Raw genomic sequence first — 23,227 nt, 5'->3', positions numbered from 1 at the left:
GTTGTGTTTTTTAGGATTATGTCTCATCTTTTTATTTCCTCTAAGAAATAATTTTGGATAGGGAAAATTATTAAGCTGTTATTTTTAGTGACCTGCTTTGAGTTTAGTTTTATGCTGGTTACTGCAGAGGATTAGGAAAAATGATTTTGTGCCTTTGGAGAGTTTGCAATCCAGTAGGGAGTAAGGGGTATAAGGAGGAGTGAATACCTGTTGAGCCTCTATTATGCCAGACAGATGAAACAAAGAAAATGTGAAGTTATTATTTTTAAAGATTTTTTTAGTGTTTTTTATTTATTTCTGAGAGACAGAGAGAGAGAGAGAGAGAGCAAGCAGGGGAGGGGCAGAGAGAGAGGGTGACACAGAATATGAAGCAGGCTCCAGGCTCCGAGCTGTCAGCACAGGGCCTGACATGGGGCTTGAACCCATGAACCGTGAGATCATGATCTGAGCCAAAGTCGGACACTTAACTGACTGAGCCACCCAGGCACCCCAGAAAATCTGAAATTATATTATTGATTGCATAGTACAGACCTCATACCATAGAATGTACTTGGGGAAGAGCGCTCAGGTAGTTATTAATATCACAGAGAAATTGTAACTTATTCCATATCTTCAAAAAAGAAAATTGTGTCAGTTACAAGGGGTGAAGGTGAAGCAAATAACAACAACAAAACCATTTCATTTGGAGCTGAGAGGGATCAAGCAAAAGCCTGGACCAGGCTTGGGTGTTCTTGGGGCAGTGATGAGACTGTCCTGAGTATCAGTGAACAGTAGTGACATGAGGTGCTTAGGTTGGTTTGGAGCTGTGTTTTATAGGGGTCTTATAAGGCAGGCTTATCAGTTGAGATTTTAAAGGATAGAAAATAGTGAAGCACTATGAATTTTTGAGGAGGATACTAATATGATAGTAGGAACCAGATTGGCTGGGATGGAAGGGAGATTGGCACCCGGGGTGTGTGAGGTGATGAGACCTGAGTTAGAGTTGTAGAGGGTGCGATCAGGAGAGAAAAGGGGGAAAAAGAGATTGTGAAGGAAAAATTGAAATCCGTGAGGAATGGATGTGGCAGATGGAGAGTGATCCATCAAGTATGACCATGACATTTTTTAGCCTGGGTTCTGAGACATCGAGATAAGGAATGTAGGAAGGTTTCCTCATTTTTGGAGGGAATTTGATGAGTTCAGCATAAGAGGTATCGGATATAAAGTGGTAATGGAACGTCCAAGTGAAAGCTCTTCTAGTTCCTAGAGATGAGCCTGAAGCTGGTGAAGCTGGTGGAGAGTGGAGGACGAGGTTAGTACAGTTGCAAGTGTGGTTTTGTGGTGCATCAGCATGGATGTAGTGGCTGTAGCCAAGAGAATGAATAAGCTCTCTGACGACTAGGGTTTAGGAAAAGAGCAAAAGGCCAGAGATAGTGGTAACGATACACTAATACACTATTCTGTAGGCTTTAGGCCATTTTAATGGACTTCTTCCTTGTTCTTCCTTCCCCGACTCCAACAAGCATCCTTTGAATGCCTCCTACCTTGTAAGCACTATCTTAGGCACCGAGGAAACAGATGAGTCAGACGAGGTCTCTACCTACAAGGAGTTTATGGGTCCAGGGGGAGGAGACAGATGCATAAATATATAGATGTAATGAAGTGTGGTAGTTGCTGCAATAGAAGTATGTAGGGGGGATTCTAAGGGCCTAAAGGTCTGTTCTGCCTTGGGCATGCAGAGGTTGGAAAGTGCTTCCCAGAGGAGATGACATTTGAGCTGAGTCTTGAAAGATGAGTTAAGGGTGTACCCTATGGAAGACGGGGAGAGGTACACTCCAGGCCGAGCAAACAGCATGAACAAAAGCTTGAAGGAACAAAACAGCCAGACTTCTTCAGGTAACTTGGGACAGCTTTAGCTTGTGCTGCAGTAAATGGTGAGCATTTCAGGGTTTTTAAGCATCGGGTGATAAAGTTTCATGTTCTAGAAAGATTATTTTGTCAGTGGTGTAGGGGGTGCATTGGAGAGCAACAAAGCAAAAGCCTTTTTAAATACCTTCATTATGCTTAACAGTAACACATTTGTTAATGAATGATCCTGTTTGTAGGCTCCTAGAATCTGAGAACTACAGGAACTGTTTCTCATTCATTTTCAAAGGGAATACTTGAGATTTACTCAGGATCACAGAAGTAGTTTTGTGATAGTTTGTTCTGGAATTCAGTCTTCAGTGGCCGTAATGTGGTTGGTGGTTAATAAATGTCATTTCACCTCTCTAATTCCCTCACGTCCCATTCCAGTGTTTGTTATGTCCTGCCACACTGCATTGTGCTAGAAGACATTCAAGTCCATTGTTGTTTTTCTCAGTCCAAAGTGAACAGTGGTATTTTCCCAGGTCTGACTGAGGAAAGTCTGCCCCGAGAGTACCTGGGAGAATAGGGACTTTTGACCTGGGGCAGTTGGGTGCCCTGGAGTGGAATGATTTGGATGTTAGGATTATTCATCTGTAATGATTCAGATGTAGAAGAATGTCAAGGTATTTGTTTTATTGAGTGTGCAGATGTAATTTTCTCTCCTGCTAAAGTTCCCTTCAAGTTGTTTTCTTTTAAACTTAATTTTAAATTGTGCCAATGAAACTTTGGTAGAAGAAATGGGCTCTAATAAATTGGTTACCTCCAAAAACTATGTTTATCTTTATTTAAAAAACATAAGATTTGACATTATACTTGTATTCTAAATCTTCCTTTCCTGTGTTTTTAATTTCTTTGGGTGTATATATATGTGTGTGTGTGTGTGTGTGTGTGTGTGTGTGTGTGTGTGTGTGTATTTTAAAGTAGGCTCTAGGCCGAGTGTGGGGATTGAAGTCACAGCCCCCAGATGAAGAGTTGCATGGTCTACCGCCTGAGCCAGCCAGGTGCCCCTTCATTGGGTTTTTGTGAAAGGAAATTGTTTGGGTTTAAAGTGCTAAGTGAGAGTTTGGGTTTTTTTGTATTGTAGTCGTTTTGCTGGAGAAGAACAGGATAGAAGGATATCTTGGAGGTCCTTAGATTCCCTTGGGGGAACTTGGGACACAAGGGGATGTGAAAGGATGGATACATTCCATTGATAAGTCTTCCTCAAAACTTAACTGAGTTGTGATTTCTTTACTCTTTTCTGTGGGCTCTGTCTCCATCTTCTCTGGAGACGGGTCTGGGTTTGGAAACCGTCCACTTTGGCAGAGCTGCCAATTCTTAATTCTTTCTCAAGTGGGCAAGGGTACATTCTGTTTTTGTTTGTGAGTGTTTGGGGGAGGGGGAGGGAGAGAAGGCACAGAGTAACTACTCACAGTGAGTCTTCATCTGAATTCCTATGTAACTGGAAGTTTCCTTGGCTTTGTTTTGGGGAGATGACTTGGTAACACCGGCATTTATGTTGTGTGTGGGAGCGTGGTTGTCACTTCCCTCAGATGTCTGATTTAGGATGGCCATAAAAACTTCCTTCTTGTCCTTATCTGTCAGCCTTCGCCCCGCCCTGGTCTGAGTGCCTTTTGTGCACACTGCCGGATATTAAGCATCCCGTTCAGTTTAGAGCTGAACTGATTGAGTGTTCCCTGAAAGTTTAGGGAAACCATCTTGCTCCTGACTGTTACGTTTGGGTTAATGACTCCAGTATTCTTCCAGTCACCTGGCCCTTTCTTAATTTAAAAATTTTGAGTAATGAGATATTTTGAATATTTAGAAAAGTCCAGGGGGAAAAAACTAACACATTTTTGAGCCCATAACCGAAATTTAATGGATATTAACATTTTGTCATATTTGTCTTGGATCTCTTACTCTTTTTAAGATATAATGTTAGATGTAGCTAAGGCCTCCTCTGCATCCTTTCCCCTTTTTTCTTTCTTGGGAAATGCTTACTGGCCTTATTTGCTATGTATCATTCAATTTCATGTTTTATACTTTATATTTTTAATGTATTATATATACATAAACAATATATAGCTTTGTTTTGAAATCTTGCATAAATAGAATTGAACTGTATGTATCCCTTTGCAACTTTTTCTCTCAACATTGTTTTTCATCCGTCTACACGTAGATCTAATCCATTTACTCACCTAATCTTTAAGCCTCTTTCCTCCATTGCCTTTTTCACTTGTCCTGTGAAAAAATATCCTACCCATTAAAGTCCCAGTTTAAAGCATGTCTTCCATGAAAACTTTCCTGATTTTTTTTCTCCAACAGGAGAGTCCCCACTTCTGAATTCTCCTGTCATTTTATCCATACTTGTCTGGTAGTAGTTGTATATTTTTGTATTTTTGCTTATTTGTGCCCTTGGCATGCCATTTCTACTACACTGTGAGCTCCTTGACAGCAGAGAAGTGTCTTTTATCTTTGTATTTTTCCTGGGGCTTGCCACAGTAACTCATACATGGTAGGCATTTAGTAACTGTTAGTGACTAAATGGTTAATGAATAAAAAAATAAAGACAATCCTTTGCGTAGGTGAATTGTTAGTTTAATTAGGAGCGTGAGAGTGGGCCCCCATGAAAAATCGAGCTTATAAAAGTAAGATTCAGCACTGAAAATTACATAAAATGCACATAATTGGGTGAGAGTAGTCAAGACTAACTTCCTGCAGGAGATGAGAGCAAACATTCCCTGAGAAATGAAATGGGAATTGATCGGTGATATCATCCAATGAGGAAACTCCTGGGAATTGATCCTGATGGCATCTGTGAGGCACTGTGCTCCTGTGGCCAGCCTCATTTCACTAGCTATCAAATTCTGCTGTTGTCATCAAGGTCTTGACACCCTCACTGGAGATGGGACACTGGCTGTTGAGAAAAAGCAGCCTCTCTGTTCACTTAATAAACACTGCTGAGAACCAGGAATTCTTTGGCATCTAAAGAAGAAAGTCTGATATACCCATTCGTATATATGCTTTTAACACTTCCCTTTTTTTATTGAAACCAGATTGAATCTCAGCAGAATATTTTGAAGCTTTTAATTCTAGAAGGTATATTCCCAATATAACATCGTTTTGGCCTCATAGAAGTTCTTCCTTCCCCCACCGAGTAGAAATTAAATATTAACTGGAACTGTATGAAATTGCAGTTTTTAGGTAAAAGCAGTCAAATATTGGCAGTTGTGTATGGTCAGACCTTATATATCCAGTCTTGATTTTCTCCTGGTCTGCAGAATTTTGTGGACCTTTTTGAAGTGGATAATCCCAAGTCCAGTTTTTCTTTTGTAGTTATGTTAAGCTCAAATTTTTTAACATTTATTTTTTTAAGTTTATTTATTTATTTTGAGAGTTGGGGGAAAGGGACAGAGAGAGAGAAAGAATCCCAGGCAGGCTCTGCACTGAGCCTGACAGGGCTTGATACCACGAACCTCGAGCTCATGACCTGAGCAGCAGTCCAATCGGATGCTTAACTGACTGAGCCACCCAGGCGTCCCTTAAGCTCAACTTTTTAATAAAATGTTTTTCAGCGCACATTTAGTATATTTTTCAGCACACATTTAGTATACTTGGGAAGGTTGTGGGTAAATGTGTGAGGGTTGTAGGCCAGAGTACACTGAAAAGTAAGTCCGAGATAAAAAAACTTTTGCTCTCAATAGTTAGGCAGAATTGATTGAGTTGGCTTTAATAGCATAGTTTCTTTGAATAACTGACACCCCCTCCCCGCCCCGCCCTTCCTGCCACCCCCATGTCTTCTCTCTAGTCTTGATAAGGGAGAGCTGGTGGTGGGGAAAACCATGGAAGAGAAAATTACCTGTGGCCCTTGATTGTATTTGGAGACTTAGCAGGGAAGAGGGTATGAGCCCTGGCTCCTAGCACCAGACTCTTACTTTGTAAACTCCAAACAGTTCTTAGGTTAAGGGGGGGGCAGGGGTGGGGGGGTTGGGGGGGGAGGGAGTGGCGGGGCGGAGCTCAGGAAATGGGATGGAGAGCAAAGATAGGGGGAGTTAGCAGTATGGAATAGGATTGAGGAACAGGAATGGAAAAATAAGGATAGGTTAAAGAGGGTCTGTTTCCTCTTATCCTTCAAAACCCTGTTACAAGTCTTTATAAACCTGTACCTTGACTATATCCCAATTGCCTCCAGGCCACATACCTACTTGGAAAACATCATATATAGAATTCAGCTTTGAAAGTATTGGTTTTGTGTTCAAAAATGGTTCTTTGAGAAGTCAGGGTCATTTTAAATGAGTTGGTCTACTATTGTCCTTTGAATCATTAATAAATGACATTGAAGGAAAAGAAAATCCCTCTGAGCCTTTAGTATGAGTAAGTCTTGGTCTTTACGTGAAGATAGTCTTGTGTGAAGAATTGAGGAAGCAATGGTCTTTCATTCTATCGTGCTGCTAACAAAAATATTTTGGACAGCGAGTTCTCATCTATTTTCAAAACTTCCTGCTCTTATGAATTCCTTTGTATTTGCTTACATCTTCTTTGAATTAAGAGCTCACCTGGCTGAGTGTTAGAGTACTCATTCATTTTCTGAAGTTTTCCGGACATTACTAAGGACACAATTATCTGACATGAAGAATACTTGGTCGTGTTTAGTGACTGGGGATACAGACTTCCCATACTCCTCAGAATCCTGAAAATAGAATTCGAAAGTTAGACTTAATATTTGCTTCATCCTAGTTTCTTTGGTTGCCTAAAATAAATTCCTAGCTGTTTGGCACAAGGTGACCTCTCATTTTAACATTAAATTCCTTCTCTCTCACATTATCTTTGAAGTTTTTTGTAATATGCCAGTTCATTATGGAAATTAAAATGAAAAAAAATTGTCTACACAAATTTCTCTTGATGTTAGCTGCCAGGTTGAGACTGAATTCCTTTCTACTGAATACCTGCTGTGTACTGGAATTTGGACAGCATGCTCTAAGGAGATGCCAAGGACGTGTTACCCCAGTAAATAAACAGATAGTAGGAGAATCAGCCCCTCGGGAATTCATGTTCTGTGTTAAATGGGAAATAGTTATATATACATAAATATGTATATAGAAAAAATGTGAGAAACAAATAACAACTGCAAAGTAGTATGTATACCATCATACAGCATTTTAGAACCTAAAGGAAATTTACATATTGTCATCATTTTCTAGGTAGGGAAATGAGGTCCAGAAACTTTGACTTGTCCAAGGTAGTAGTTACCATTAACAACAAACATTTTATTGAGTATTTGCCCAATGAGAAGTTAGGCCTCGGTATAGAAAGAGTTCAAGTCAATCAAGAAAAATAATTGTTGTGAAGACTGAATATTTGCATAGAAAGATAGATAGTAACACAAAGTCATGGGTGCTAAGTGTCAAGTGAGGAGTACTGTTATACAGAATAATATAGAAGTTTTTTTTTTGTTTGTTTGTTTTGTTTTTTTTTTTAAAGTAAGCTCTTTGCCCAGCCTGGAGCTTGAACTCACAACCCCCAGATCAAGAGTCACGTGGTCTACCGACAGACCTGGCCAGGTACTCCCTGGAATTATATAGAAGTTTAGAGTGAGTAGATAAGGGGAAATTTTACACTTAGGGTAACCTAGACCTTAGAGAAGAGAGAAAACGGTAATTTAGAGGGGAAGACATTAGAGCAGTGCGTATTTAGAAGGCATTTAAGGCATGGAACAGTGAACTGAGCCCACCTTGTCTTGAGGACAGAGCAAGTAGATGAACGAGATAAATAAAGTTGGAGAGTTAGGTAAATTGGAGAGGGCCTTAAATCTCAGGCAGGGAAATTTGGTTTGTACTTACAGTGAAAAATCCCCAAGCACAGAATTGTACGTGTAAATGAATATTTTAGGAAAATAGATTTCAGTTATGCAGTGTAAAATGGAAGAAGAGAGGCTAGGTAGAGACTGTTATAATAGTCCTGGGGAAAAGGAGTCTCTACAGGGGTGATGGTAATGGAGAGAGGGAAGAGATTTCGAGTGATTTTGAAGAAAAAAAATAGACTTTGGTAACTGCTTTTATAGTAAGGGGAGATGATAGTGCATATGTTCTCAGTCTGGGTTATAGCAGTAGAGGAGCTGGGTTTGGTTGGTTTTTGATACATCTACTCTGCAAAGGGATACCTTGGTGGAAGCCTTTGGAGAGGACTGAGTCTGGCCCAGTATTCTCAGTACTGAATATGTAGTTTAAGTGACCGGTTTAAGTTTGCAGACTTCCTGAGTTAGTAGAACTTGGCTCAGAGCCCATTCTTTTGACTGTTGTTCAGTGCTCTTTCTACTATATCCTATTGCTTAAGAAGAGGTGGGTCAAGTGGTTAAAAATGAGGAGATGCCTGGGAAGTGAAATGGGAAGTCAAAGACCACATTATGATGAGGTTTAACCACAAGCCTTTTCAGTTCTGCATAGGTTTTCCTTCTCTTCAGACACTAAATGTGTACACTGTTGGGCTCATAATGCAACAGTGACCCGCATTCCTTAGAGCCATCTTCTGACATTCAGTTCTTCGTAGTCAAGGGAAAAGATTCCTTCCGATTTTGGATTTAATTGTGTTGTACTCTCTGACCTCCCATTTTGAAGATGAAATGTCTTTTCCTTTGCATGTAGATAGGATGCTCTGGTTATAGGCTGTAGGTGAGGTAGCCTCAAAGGCCCCATCAGTCTTTTTGGAGTAAAGGGAAGAGGAGAGTTTTGGACCCAAATCTTTTAAGCTTATTTACCCCTGTCAGCAGTTAAGAACAATTTACTTACACAGGTCTTACTACGTAAAAAGGTCAGGAAATACTGTGAATCAATAGAGTGTTTTCGCTAATAGGAAGTTTTAGAGAACTGAATAGCCTTCTAAAAAATCCTTTATATTTGGTTTTTAAATACATAGTCTGGTATATTTAAGATGTGACTCAGTCTTGCTTCCTTTCCTTTCCTTTCCCTTCCCTTTTCCTATTCTGCCAGGCTTTTATCTGCCTGGTAACTGATACCTGAAGACTCACAATAGCATTTTCTGGATCAGCTAACATTTATTATGTACCTACTACAAGGGTCTATTATTTATTTGTTTATTACTATTATTTTTTTAAAGTTTTTATTTACTTATTTTTGAGAGAGAAAGAGAGAGGGGGAGGGAGGGGAGTGAGTGCACAAGCGGGGTAGAGGCAGAGAGAAATGGTAACAAAAGATCTGAAGCAGGCTCTGTGCACACAGCAGAGAGCCAGATGTGGGGCTCGAACTCACGAACATGAGATCATGACCTGAACTGAAGGCAGACGCTTAAACGACTGAGCCACCCAGGCGTCCCACAAGGGTCTATTATTTAATTTCATCTGCCAAGATGAAATATTCCTGGATCTTATGACTAGGGCCCTAGTAATAAACATTTTCCAGTGCTTGGCTTCTACAGTTCTTACCCCACATATTTATTTATTTGGGGGGTGGAGGGGCAGCGAGAGGGGGAGAGAGAGAATCCCAAGTAGGCTCTGCATGGCCAGTGTGAAGCCGGATGCGTCCCTAACTCACAAACTGAAAGATCATGACCTGAGCTGAAATTGAGTCGGACGGTCAACCAACTGAGCCACCCAGCCACCCCGATTCTTACCTATTTTAGTCTTTGCCATGGCTCATCTGTTATAACTTCTGACCTGGCAGGGAAGTGAAGGGAAGAAAATTTTACTATTTAATAGTGAGACCCTACTGTGAGTTATGCTAAGTACTTTATATATCACCTCACTTAATACTCATAACAGTTCCGTAAGATAGATATTTTATGCCTATTTACAGATTAATTCATCTAAAATACTTATTTTGTTTATATATTTATTATGGTGTTAATAAAATATTTATTAATTCAGCCAAGATATTCAGGTACTGTTTAAGGTGCTGAGGATAGCACAGTGACTATCAGATGAGGTCCCTGCTAAGGCACAGAGAAGTTAAATAACTTGCCCAAGGTGACATAGCACAAAAGTGACAGAGCTAAGCTTTACGTATAGATCTGGTGGATTCCAAAGGGAATGTATGTAACCACTATAACATGCTACCATTTACATATATTGCATGTTCTCTGTGATTACTTAAGTTATAAAGATAGGTGGGACTTCTAGTATTTCTTTGTTTAAAAAGATTCTCCACGAATCCAAGAAAGAAATCTATCTTAGTGCCAACAAGCACACCTGCCCAATGATGCTTTTCCTCTCTTCCCCTCCCCCCTTCCTACTCCCTCTCCACCCACTCATACCTGGGTATAAACTGGACAGTGCCACCTGCTTTGGAATTTGGATGTGTTTGTGTTTTGAGGACTGGGAGAGTTTTGTTTGTTTCTTTGGCTTCCTGAATGTTCCTTGCCCACTTGCAAGTGCTTTCTTGTAACATGATGGTGAGTAATATGTTGTTAATGTTGTAATGTGGTCATACCAGTTGGAATATTTTTTTTTCTTTTTCCCCCAGTTCTCTCTGTTGAGTATGTGAGTAGGGACTCTTGGGTCAAACTTTGGCAGTTCATTCAAATAGAGAAGGCTTTCTATATTTGGAGGACTAGAAAATAGTCTCGAGGTTGGGAAGACTATTAAAATCCAGTGTCTTCTGCCTAGCTGAAATTCAGTTTTGTTAGCATTCTAGGTTTATTCTTTAGCTAGTGTGATCCAAGAGAATACTTGTTTTAGATCATGACCATTATCACCAGGTGCCATATCTAGGCTACATGGTTTTTGTTCTGGAGTTAGGAGCTTAAAAACAGGCACACAGGTTTTGTGGTAAGCATTACCTGGTAGGTCAGAAGCATTAAAAAATGATTAGGTCTGTGAGAGTGAGAAGCGGTGTTCCAGTTGAGTTCTAGGGATTAATTAGATAGGGTGAAGGGGGCTAGTGTTAGAAGTGGTTTTGGGGACCCAAGTCAATTAAGAGTTGGGATTTATGAATATCTGTGCAGGACACATAAGGTCAGTGAGATGATTTATGTGGATGTAACTAACCTAGTGCTTGGTCCTTGATTGGTGCACAGTAAATATTTGTTAAATCTTTAAAGGTACTTGAATGGTGAGTGTTGTCAGTTTGTCTTTCTGCAGCAGCTTTCTCATCAGTAAGTATTCCTTCTTTAGAAAAATTTTTATTGATCCTTTAACTGTGAGTAAAACATTGGGAAAGGGATTGGGGTATTGGAGATTTATATCAGATTCTTGCTGAAACTGCGGTCTTAGCATGTACAAATTGAATCAATTAGGCCTAGCATTTAAGGGCATAATTTAAGGGGAAATTTGTGATTTTGCTTTGCTAGAGTCAATCCTATGCTTTCTTGATAGAAATAGCTTCTTGATCCTGTGATAGAGTTGAAACTGCTTGCTTTTCAATTCCAGTTAAACTGGGTTCGATTTTTCCTGTTTGAGATAGTTGCCTATGATGTTTCCTTTTATTCTCCCTATTTTTTTCAGTGACTGAAGTAATACATTTGAAAGTATTTTGTGAACTGCAAAGCTAGCAGTTGCTATCACCACCACCACTACCAATAATAATGCTAAAAATATTAATGGGATAGGACTCATTTTAACAAGGGTTGATTTCCTGGATTAATTTCGAGGAGAAAAACTCAGGACCATGGGATATTTGCTAAATGACTTATGTACTGATTCATACTATTTGTACTTTTTGTGGAAGAGAGAAGGAAAAGCAGAGACCTGTTACTCTGAAAACTTAGCATGGGGCTATGTCATCATGAAGGGTTGCCTATACTACTTAGACATACTCTATTGTGGCAAGAAAGGTAAATAGGATTTGTCATATGTTTGACTTCAGAGGCTTCTCATACATTCTACTGAAGTATCTATCTAGATAGGAAACAATTCATCCTAGTCTGTTGGTAAGATCAACCACATTCCGTTATGGATCCTATACTGATAAAATGTCTCTGCCCAGGACAGTATGGCCTCCCAAAGTGGTAAGATTAAGGAAACAGTACCTTTGACCAAATTATCTGGCTAGTTGTTACCATCAAAAGCCTTTACAGTCAACTTCTGATGATTGTCTTTCTTGGAGAAGAACGTGTGATTTTAATTCAGAAGAGCAAGTTGTTTAGTAAATTTGAAAGACGCTTACTTTACAAGTTTACATCTTTTTCTGTTTCTGGTGCCTAGAACTCAGTAAATCTTTGAATAAAGGAAGTTAGCTGATACCTATCTTGGGGTTTTCTCTGGAACCAGCCCATCAGATGAATGTCTAGGCTGTTGGCTTATTGGTTTATGCATCCCCTTCACTTAGCAGACTGCCTGGCACAGAGTGGGTCCTTGCTAAGTGCTTATTGAGTGATTGAGTCAGGAGGTTAAGGTTTTCATTACGGGAGAATTGCACTGGCCTGGTGCTGTTGTGCTGATGGTGGCCCTTCCAAAGAGGAGGAAGAAATGTAGCTTTCCTACAGGTCAACGTGAATCAAAGTGAATGTGAGGAAAGTGATTGCTAGGATGCTTGCAGGCATTTTACTTTTTCGGACAAGGAGAAGTAATGTGTTAAAAGTTGATGCTTTATTTCTCTCTTGGTTTTTATTTTATGTTTTATTCTGTTCAAAATTAGTTATTGCTGTGATTTCATAACAGCATAAGAGTACTATGTTATAGCTTCAAACTGTCCATAGAAAAGAAAAAGAAAATCTATCTCTTTGTCAACACTTAATTTTATCCTACCTTGTTCCTACAGAATTTCAGGCCTCAGGGATGTAGTGATAGAAGAATATTTTCAAATCCAGTTTATATCTCTAGTGGTGATGAACAAAACAAAAATGATGATTTGATTTTAGCATGCCTTCCTGATTGTCTAATGTAGATGATTGCCATTAATATGGCTTGCTTAAGTGATTACATTTCCTAATTATATACCTTTTTCTTTGGTACACATCTGTAGAAGTGAGAGATTTAGCTGGGTGGCAGGAAGAAAGGAAGTTTTCATAGATAAATCCACAAAGGGATCACATGGAAAATCGAAAGTCATCGGTATATGTAAAGTCAGGTAAAGATTACTAGTATAGGAATCAACGGATTTATAGTCCATACACAGCATTAGTTAGCTCTGTGACTTTGGGCAAGTCACTTAATCTCACTCACCTGGTTCTTATACCTTCGTCTGTAATTTGAGGGTTTGGAATGAAGTGATCTCTGATGTCCTGGTTTTAAAGTCATAATTCCAAAGTGCCAAACAAGGAAAGCAAACTGACTTTCTGCGCCTCACCACCAGGCTTATTCCACATAAACCCCAAATGTGAAGGGTTAATTATGTAAAAATAGAAGTGTATAGTCTACATTCGTAAATAGACTAGAATTGTCAGATTGTATTATATGCTCATAACTAATTTTATGTGCTTAAATATAAGAGGCTTGGTTGCTTTTAAAAGAAAAATTATGGGGCGCCTGGGTGGCTCAGTCGGTTAAGCATTCGACTTTGGCTCAGGTCATGATCTCTTGGATCGTGAGATTGAGCCATGTGTCGGGCTCTGTGCTGACAGCTGCGAGCCTGTAGCTGCTTTGGATTCTGTGTCCAGAGACAGATTCTCTCTCTCTGTCCCTCTTCCACTTGAGCTCTGTCTCTGTCTCTCTCTCAAAAATAAAACATTTAAAAAAAAAAAAATTATTACTACAAAAGGCACAACATATACAAATGAAAGAGACCCAAATAATGCTCAGGATATCTTGGGTTGGAGTTTCTGCTTCTTAATGTTTATTTATTTACTTTTGAGAGAGAAAGAAAGAGAGCATAGGTCGGGGAGGGACAGAGAGAGAGAGGGAGACACGGAATCCAAAGCAGGCTCCAGACTCTGAGCGGTCAGCTCAGAGCCCGATGCACAGGCCTTGAATTCACAAACTGTGAGATCATGACCTGAGCCGAAGTCGGGTGCTTCACCGACTGAGCCACCCAGGTGCCCCTGGAGTTTCTGCTTCTTCATTCCAACCCAGAAATAGAAATATGTGTGTATTGGTAGAGTTCGTGGGGAAGTGGGGAGGATGGTGGTGGCCGGTAGTGTGGAAGAACGTGGGTAGTATTTAAAAAAAAATTTTTTTTAATGCTTATTTATTTTTGAAAGAGAAAGAGAGCACAAGCAGGGGAGGGGCAGAGAGAGAGAGGGAGACACAGAATCTGAAGCAGGCTCCAGGCTCTAGGCTCTGAGCTGTCAGCATAGGGACACGGGACTCCAATCCCACCAACCATGAGTTCATGACCTGAGCCAAAAGGGGATGATTAACCAGCTGAGCCACCCAGGTGTCTCGGATAATATTTTTAATAGCAGAATATTAAAGAATTCTTTAGTCTGTGGAGTTTACATGGCTAGACTGATTTGATTTTGCCATAATCCCCCGGAGAACTGATACGAACCCTGTATTCAAATTCAGAATACCTAGGTCCAAGCTCCTTGCTATCTGGGTATCATTTAAGCTTTGTAAGCTTCTCTGTGTGTATGTATTTTCCATCAGAGAAGAGGGGATTAAAAATCTCAAAGAGTATTTAATTTTTAAAATTTGTATTAAATGAGGCCGTATTTGTGAAAGTGCTTTAAAAACAAATCACAGCAAGCTATATTCAGCCATATGTTTGTTCATATAGACCTTGATTATATGTGTCTGTGGGGTGAATGATGACATTTGGAACCAGTAAATAATTCACAAGCCTGTTTTAGATATAGATTAGTTCTCAGTCATCCATACACATGGACTAGCATGAATAATTTAGAACTACAAATATTTGTTGGTCATCTACTATGAGCCAAGAAATTTTTTAGTCCTGGTTAGAATGTTTGTTTTCAAAGTTTATCATTTTGAGAGAGACAGTGCATGAGCATGCATGGGGGAGGGGCAGAGAAAGAGGGAGGGAGAGAATCCCAAGCAGGCTCTGCTCTGCAGGGAGCTCGCTGTGGGGCTCTATCCCATGACCGCAAGATCATGACCCGAGCAAGATTGTGACCCGAGCCGACATCCAGAGTTGGAAGCTTAACTGATTGAGCCACCCAGGTGCCCCTAGAATTTTTTAAAGCATAAAAGAAAGGTGCCAACCTCAATGACCTTAATTCTATCTAGAATGTATGTTGTTTTCCATCCTGATGATCTCTTACACATACCAATTTGAGAAACTTCCCTAACCCATCCAGGTAAACCAGTTGTTCTTATACCTCTTCCTACCCCACTGGGCACAAATAACATGTTTAGGTTTCTTCCAGCAGCCTGGAGTGCCCTGAAGGTAGGGCTGTAGCTTCACCTGTATCTCCAGAAGCCCTAGGGCGGTGCCTGGTACATGGCAGACCCAGCTTGGTAACTTTTGATTGAATGACTGACCGATAGTCAAATTGAGAGATAAGATGTATCAGGAAGTAATGTTACAGGGCAGTATTTGATAACAGCAAGTGCCAGTGAATGTTGCACATATTGGGCCTACAGGAATTCAATGAGGTCTAGGTATGGCTAGGACAGGTAGAGAACTTTAAACATAATGATAGTAATAAAAAGTATCTTCCTTTGAATGGAGTTATATAATTTTGTAAAAGATAAATTTCTTTTTTAATTGTTTGGGGCTTTTAAAAACTTAGTAGTTGTGTGCTGAAGGAAGTTAATTTATCAGAAGTTTACAAAATGAGTAAATTTCCTGTGGATAACTAATTATAGATACTCAGTAATTAAAATTTTTTTTCCTTCTGCTATTTCTCTCCTTGAATAGATGTTCTGTAATTGATGGCAAAATGACCAATAATTAGGAATCAAGAAGGGGAGAGAAGATTGTCAGCTACTAAATGTTTGTGGGTTGATCCTAGAGAAAGAATGTGTTTTATTATGATGCCAGCCTCTGTTGATTTGTAGTATTTATTTTTTCTCTCATGTCAAAAGTTTAGTAATCAGAATCTTTAAGGACTTACGTATAACTTTTATTTTTTACAGACTATTCTTTTAAAAGTTGAATTTAATGAGACTCAAACCTTGAACTATCGTTGACCCTAGCTGAAAGGGAAAAGAAAAAATTTGTTGTGTGTGGTAAATAGAAATACTGGTCTGGATCTAAGAAAATAAACATTATCATGATTTCTGTTTCTATTCAAGTTTCTGTTGTGCCAATTTTATGACTCTCTCTGCCCTTATTTTTCTAAAGGTCACTTCCATTGTACAAGTCTTCCGAATTATTAAATTTCCCAAATAACTGTAATCCAAAGAGCCTTTTATCAGTAGCACTAAAAAGAGAAATGCGAGTTCATAAGGAGTTCTCTGTGAGCTTCTCCCTGATCTCTGTATTAGCATTTGGCTGTTAATAAATTTGTCTCTTAGAGATTCATTTCTGCTATTTGTGGGCCTGATTTAAAAAGCTAGAAACTTTTTTTTTTTTTAACGTTTATTTATTTTTTTTGGGGGACAGAGAGAGACAGAGCATGAACGGGGGAGGGGCAGAGAGAGAGGGAGACACAGAATCGGAAACAGGCTCCAGGCTCTGAGCCATCAGCCCAGAGCCTGACGCGGGGCTCGAACTCACGGACCGCGAGATCGTGACCTGGCTGAAGTCGGACGCTTAACCGACTGCGCCACCAGGCGCCCCGAAACTTTTTTTTTTTTAAGTAGGCTTCATGCCCAACACAGAGCCCAGTGTGGGGCTTGAACTCACAACCCTGAGATCAAGACCTGAGCTGAGATCAAGACATGGACACTTAACTGACTGAGCCACCGAGGTGCCCCCAAAATCTAGAAACTTTTTAAAAAATAGTTAAATCTTGTTCTTGTTCTGTATGTACCACTGATATGATAAAGCCACAGGACCAATTCTTGAGTCCTTACTGGGCTGTATCCACACAATAGCATATGGTAAACCAATACATTGTTTGGGAATGGTAAATTATATGATAGAGTTTTTTTGGGTTGAGTTTTTTCTCTTAAGTTTGATTTAGGGAGAGAAAGTGGATTTTCCTTGGGTATACACTATAGTGGTGGTAGAAAACAATCCAGAATTGTGCAGGGTGAGTAGGAGATGTATACACTTGTTTTTGTTCCCCCAAAATAGACAACATGCATGAAATTAAGAGAATATTCTAAAATCTTTGAATCTGGAATGAATAGAGTAGTAAGGGGGAAAGGTGGGGAGGAAGGACTGGTAGATTAAAGACATTAGGGTTTCAGTAAATATGTGTGAATTTGCTATTCCTGGAAATTTGGGAATAAATGAGCTATTCAGCTGTGTCTGTATGTCCGGGAGAGTACAGATAGTTTTCTTTTGCCGTTATTTTTGAGGGACCGTCTAGTAGAAGGTACAACCAAAGGAGGCCCTTTGTGAGTTTTCTTTGAGGCTCAAGGAGTTGAAAGACACTGGAATGGGAATGATAGACTGGGTCCTGTGTGCGTGTGTTGACTGTGCCTTGGAAATGGCTGGGAGACCGGAAGGTTTGTTAAGGAGTGGTGAGAGCTTTTGGAGGAAAGATACCACGGGCTGTATTGGGTAGCAGTGGAGTGAGGCAGAGTATGTGGGGGGAGTTAGGCAGAAGGAAGGCAGCTGACCTTTTTTGAGGACTTACTGTGTGTGTTAGGCACTGCCCTAACGTATCTTCGGTTATTTAATCCTACCAAGAGGTCTGAAATGCAGATATTTTCTCTGTTTTATACATAAAGAAATGGAGACACAAAATGGTTGTATTACTTACCCATGGTAACATAGCCCTTAGTAGTAGACTGGGATTTGAACCTAGATCTGCCTGAATCCAGAACCATTTCTCTCTCTCAGTGTGGTGTTGAAAAGAGTTGAAATAGGGCAGGTGGATGGCACGTGTTTTTTCAGTCCTCCGCGCTGGATGGGGTGTGCTGTAGTGCCAGGTCCGGTCTTGGGGGTCATATAGGCTGGGTTCATGAAAATCCTGGTCCTGCCGCTTCTTACCTGTGTAATCTTGAGTGGATTCCCTAACCTTTGTGAGCTTTGGCAACTTCATCCACGAGGTAGGGTTAATGATACAAACAAACCCCTTCGTGTTGCTTGGATGTTAAAGTGAAATAATGTCTGAAGATTTAATGCATGTTACTTCCTGTCACTTCTTTTTTTCCTTTTAGAGCCATCTTACCATCTCTGGGTTGTAACATAGGTCTACACAGGTCTCTTTCGTATGGAATTTGGTCATGTTCTCTTTTTTCTAAGAAGGTTATATTTTGTTTCTTTCACTTGGAACGATCCATATTAATTAAAAACAATCTGGCAACAGAGTCTTTCCTTTTTCCCTCCCACCTAATCAAGAATTGTGTGAAATTTCTAAGGCTTTTTGTCCCTCCTCTTTCTCCCTGTCTGGATTCCTTGGGACTGACATCATAGACATGGAGGAGTCTCTGACCTTTGAAAATTCTTGACAGCCTTAAGTGTTGTGGTTTTCCAGTGAGTTTTGGGAGGAGTTGGAGGGGGCTCAGACACAGCTGTAGTGCATCACTGGAACCGGGAGAGGGTATAATGTGAGAACATGGACGCTTTGGGGGAACGTGGCAGACGAGAAAATGTAGGGTCAGTAGTTTCTCAGACATTTTAACATAGCTCTGTTATCTATAATCGGTATTTAATTTTGGGTCATTTTTCTCTGTTACTAAGTAGTTGGGCCCTCAGACCATGCAGACCGAATGTAATATTAGTCTGAGTTAAACAGTGTTTAAGGAAGAGAAATTTGTTGCAAATAAGATCATATAACAAGCACATGTCTTTACAATGACCACTGTTTTAGATTTACCTGTTTACAACACTGATTATCTGATTATCATCCATTCTAGTGTGTGTGTGTGTGTGTGTTGGAAACAAATGTGTAAATAAATACAAGTACTCTGGTGTGATAAATAATATAATAGTGGTAGAGTACCAGGTGCAGCAGCAAGGAGGGAGTGGGCAACTTAAGTTGGGAAGCCAGAGAATGTTTTGAAAATAAGGTAGTACTGAGTTAGTCTTATAGAAGAGATAAGAATTCACCTGCTAGGCCATAAGTCATTCCAGGCAGAGGGGACAACATAGGCAAAGGAACTGAAATGTGAGCACATGGTGTACTTGGGGAACTACCAGCACAGAAAGGGGAATGGTGGCAGGTGAATAAGGCAGGAGGGTCAGGGAGAGCCAGATTGTGAAGGAATCTTAAGTTTTAGTCATTGAAGAAGTTAGAGCAGTGAGATATAATACATATTAACATTTTAGATTGACCAGCCTCCATAAGCAAGCAATGCCTGGAGAGAGGAGGAGGGAGAAATTAGGAAGCTGTTTCCTGGAGTGCAGGTTATGAAAATCTGAGAGAGAATAAGAGTTGTAGCTTATGGAAAGTGTGGGATGGATCGGAGAAATTTTAAAGGGAAAATGAGTAGCACTTCATAATGGACTATTTGTGAGTGAGGATAAAGAGAGAAGTCCAGGGTGGCTCCCAGGCTTTTGTGATTGGATGATGGGGGGAGGGGCGATGGTACCATTTGCTAGAATAGGCGTACTGGAAGAGGAGTACTTTGGAAGGGGGAAGGACAGAGAGGAGAGAATGAGATTTTTTTTTTATTAAAAAAAATTTTTTTTTTAATCTTTATTTTTGAGAGAGAGAGAGACAGAGTATGAGCAGGGGAGGAGCAGAGAGGGAGACACAGAATCCAAAGCAGGCTCCGGGCTCTGAGCTGTCAGCACTGAGCCCGACGCAGGGCTCAAACTCAGGAACCGTGAGATCATGACCTGAGCCGAAGTCGTACGCTCAACCGACTGAGCCACACAGGCGGCCCCTGAGATCATGTTTTTATGTGCTGTGTTTGAAGGGCATGTAGGAGGTGAGGTGGAGAGTTTGGGGCTGTGAATACGTTTAAGGTCATCAGCATCGAGTGCTGAGGGGCATGAATGATGTTTCTGGTGGAGGTGATATAAAATGAGATGAAGGCCAGAGGTAGAGCCTTGGGTGCACTCACCCTTGGTGCAGGCACAGGAAGAGGAGTCCGCGAAGGTGACCAAGACACAGAGCCAGAGAGGCAGGAAGAGTGACCAGCGTCAAGTGCTACAAAGAGAGAACACTTCAGATAAGCAGTAAGGGTGATTGTGATGACCTTACTGTAAGTCAGTGCCACTCACTCTCCTTCAGTAGAAGCACATTTTGGCAGGATGAGCACTGCACCTAAGGTGAGGAAGTGGCATCAGTGGATGTCGTCGCTCTTAAGGAGTTTTGCAGGATGGAGGAGAAGAGCAACCGGCAGGTGGGGACAGGGGAGGAAACACGAAGGAATCCCTTTCGCCTTGTTTCATAATTTTTTTCTGTGAAGTCAGAGGCAAGATCACATGTCAGGAGTAAGGGAGGTGATGAGGATTGGGTAGGAGAATGGTGGAGGTGTGGGTCAGTAGCCGAGAAGATGGGTTGACTTGTACCAAAGTCAAGCGGAGACAGCAGTGTTTCATTGAAAGTAATGAGACTGGATACCATTAATTTGTAGTTGGGTTGCCCTGTGTGGTTATGTGATCTCGTCTTGCTCAGGAACCTCAGATAGCAGAGAAGTTGAATGGGAGAGCCATCCATATGGGGCCAGTGAACTAGACGGACAGCAGAACTAGGCTTTTACAGGAAAAATAAGTGATTGGTCTTTGGGTTCATATTCAATTAGGCAAGAAGGGACAAAGTAGCATCTATCCATTTTTCTTCATCGCCACTGCTGTCATCCTAGTCCAGCTCACCATCACGTCTTTGCAATAATTTCCCAACCATTTCCTTAAATCTGTGTGTTCCTTCCACATTCTTCTTCTCACTACAACCAGGGAGATCTTTTGATATTTCAAATCTGATCATGCCCAGTCCCTACTTCCAACCCTTCAATGGCTTCTCGTTACTTTTAGGATGAAATCTCAATCTTTAACAGGGTCCACTAGGCCTCTCCTAATTCTCATTTTGTACCATTCTCACCTCTGTGTTTCTTCCTACCACAGAACGTTGAGCCAGGTTTCCTCTGCTTGGGGTATTCTTTCTTTCCCAGCTTGTCTCCAATTTCTACTCATTCTTTGGTCCTTAGATGTAATAGCACTTCCTTGGGAAAGCTTTTTCTGACTCCCTGTAAGAGATAATACCCATTTCCTGGGCATTTCTTTATTATAATCTTCTATGAAATTTTGTGGGTTTTTTTGTTTCCCCTCCAGTCTAGAATCTTTGTGAGGATAAAGATTGTATCTATCTAGTTCATTGTTGTGTCTCTAATCCTGACCATAGCGTACCTAACACATAGTAGACACTCCATGATTTTTGTTGAATTAGTGAATAAGGTGAATAAGGAATTGGATGTCTTAGTCTGAGGTGAGGATATCTTGAATTAAGAGAGCAGGTTTAGTAGTGGAGAGGGAAGGCTGGAAGCAAGATGAGGTTGTAGCCAAAGTAAGGTGTTGGAAGTTGAAAGTACAGAGGTGCAGTAATTTTAGGAGATGGCAGGGTCCAGGACTGGGGCGTTGGAGTGGAGATGGAGGTCTTTGCATTTGATGAGATTATGAAACTCTCTGGCAGAAACGTTGGATGGATTGTGCAGGTGGGTGTCAAAATTGCTGAGGAAAACAGTAGGATTTAAAGTGAGAGCAATATAAGGCAGGAGTCTAGGTCTTTAATAAATATGAGCGAGAGGCTCAGCCCTTTCTTAGAATTCAGTGGGTAAGAATCAGGGTCATTTGGGGTTCAGTAATGCCACAGTGCCTTGGGAGGCAGTGTGGTGCAGTAGAGAGAGCGTGTGTCCAAAATATCTGGGTTGAGACTTTGGGCAAACCACCTGACTTTTTAAGCCTTATATTTATTTGTAAACAACCCATTTTTCTGTGAAGAAATGCTTTCTCTAATCCTTTTCTATGAAAATGCCATCATTCTTGGGAATAGATTTTATTTTCCAGAGAAGAGAACAAAGGCCATTATGTGAAAGTTACAGAGGGAGGTGGGCTGGTGATTTAGTTTAGAAAAGCGTTTTCTCACAATTAGAGTTGTCCAACAATAAGATGGACATGTGGCAAAGGAATGAGTTCTCCGTCAAAGCTTGTATCGATGTGGAGGCAGGCTGATTTCTCTGTCAGAGATGTGATAGAAGGGTTCCTGCATGGGGGCAGACACTGGATTACGTAATCACTAGTCTTGTCCACTTGGAGGATTGGCGGGTTTTGACCCCAGTTGAGATTTGTCTATACATGATTCAATCAACAGATGTTTGAGTGCCTCCTCTGCTTTGCGTGAAAGTTTGGAAGCCAGTGTTTTCTTTTTTTCGTTCCTGTGTGCTGAGACAGAGCCCGGGACTGTGTGTCTTAGTCTGTGTTGTGGATATTTCCCATTTGGAATTTGAGAAGTGCAAGCCCGGTGTTGCTGGTGATGTAACAAAAGCTACTGTCCTCACCTGGTGGGTGGGGTTAGGGTGGAGTCTGTGGCCGCACCTGGAGGCATCAAGTACAACAATGTGCTGCCAAGAAGTTTGGTTTAGTGATTTGAATTTTTTAGCAAGTAATTCTAGATAACCGTTGGATCTCTACATTACTTTCCAAAACTAATTTTTGAAAAGAATGACCTACTATGTTGGCAAATGAGATCTGTAATGTCATGGAATGGCATTGATGGTTTTCACTGGTTTCTTAGTCACAGGAGCCTGTGTCTGGCTGGGTGGGAAATTGCCTACACGTGTGTGGCTTAATCAACTCTTGTCTATTATTGCTGACTGCCCTTTGTGTGTTTATTGTACATCTCCCACATTCTTTCAGAAAGTTATTAGAGTGGCTTTCCTAAGTTCCTTTGCATATTTTTTTTTTAAGAGAGAAAATTGAAATTCATTTTGCAGCTCTGCTCTTGGTTTAGCATTAGTCATGCTTTTAAGTTATTTGGGCTGCACCCATCTCCTGTGACCTCTGAGACAAGGACTAAAATGGTCTTGGAGAAGAAATTCTTCTCTGTATCAGGGGAGGGGGAAGCCACCATTCATTTATGAATTCTGAAGGGATTTAACTCTTAAGTATAAATTGTAAGAAACTAATTATAACTTAACAGTTTGAATTTGAGGTATGTTGGGCCAAAAGTTCCTTATGCGCAGCCTTTTCTTACAATTGTGATACTGAAGTGGAAGGAAATTAGACATTGATAATATGTAGACCGAAAGAGAATGTCAGGATCATGTCAGGCTGTAGTGAACTGAAGTTCATTTTTTTTAACCCTGGAAAGGATCTTAGAGGTCATCAAATGCAAGTCTAGGATATACAAGAAGCAACTGAAACCCTGTAAGTAATTTGACCAAAGCCACCCAGCTAACATACACAGGTGTAGGTCAAAATCATACGATCCGAGGGTGGTGGAAGTAGTAACAGAAAGGAGAGTTTCTGAAACTTGGGAAGATGGATTAGGACCATCTAGAAATAGAGGG

The 23,227-nt window shown here is 40.6% G+C and overlaps 1 protein-coding gene across 1 annotated transcript in view; it reads left to right on the top strand.

Annotated features, from left to right (window-relative positions):
* OTUD7B (OTU deubiquitinase 7B) overlaps positions 1 to 23,227 on the top strand; it is a 54,153-nt gene that overhangs the window by 5,711 nt on the left and 25,215 nt on the right. The window lies entirely within an intron of this gene.

Source organism: Acinonyx jubatus, chromosome C1, assembly GCF_027475565.1.
Source record: "Acinonyx jubatus isolate Ajub_Pintada_27869175 chromosome C1, VMU_Ajub_asm_v1.0, whole genome shotgun sequence".
Classification (NCBI taxonomy): domain Eukaryota; kingdom Metazoa; phylum Chordata; class Mammalia; order Carnivora; family Felidae; genus Acinonyx; species Acinonyx jubatus.
This window is presented reverse-complemented; position numbering and strand designations above follow the sequence as displayed.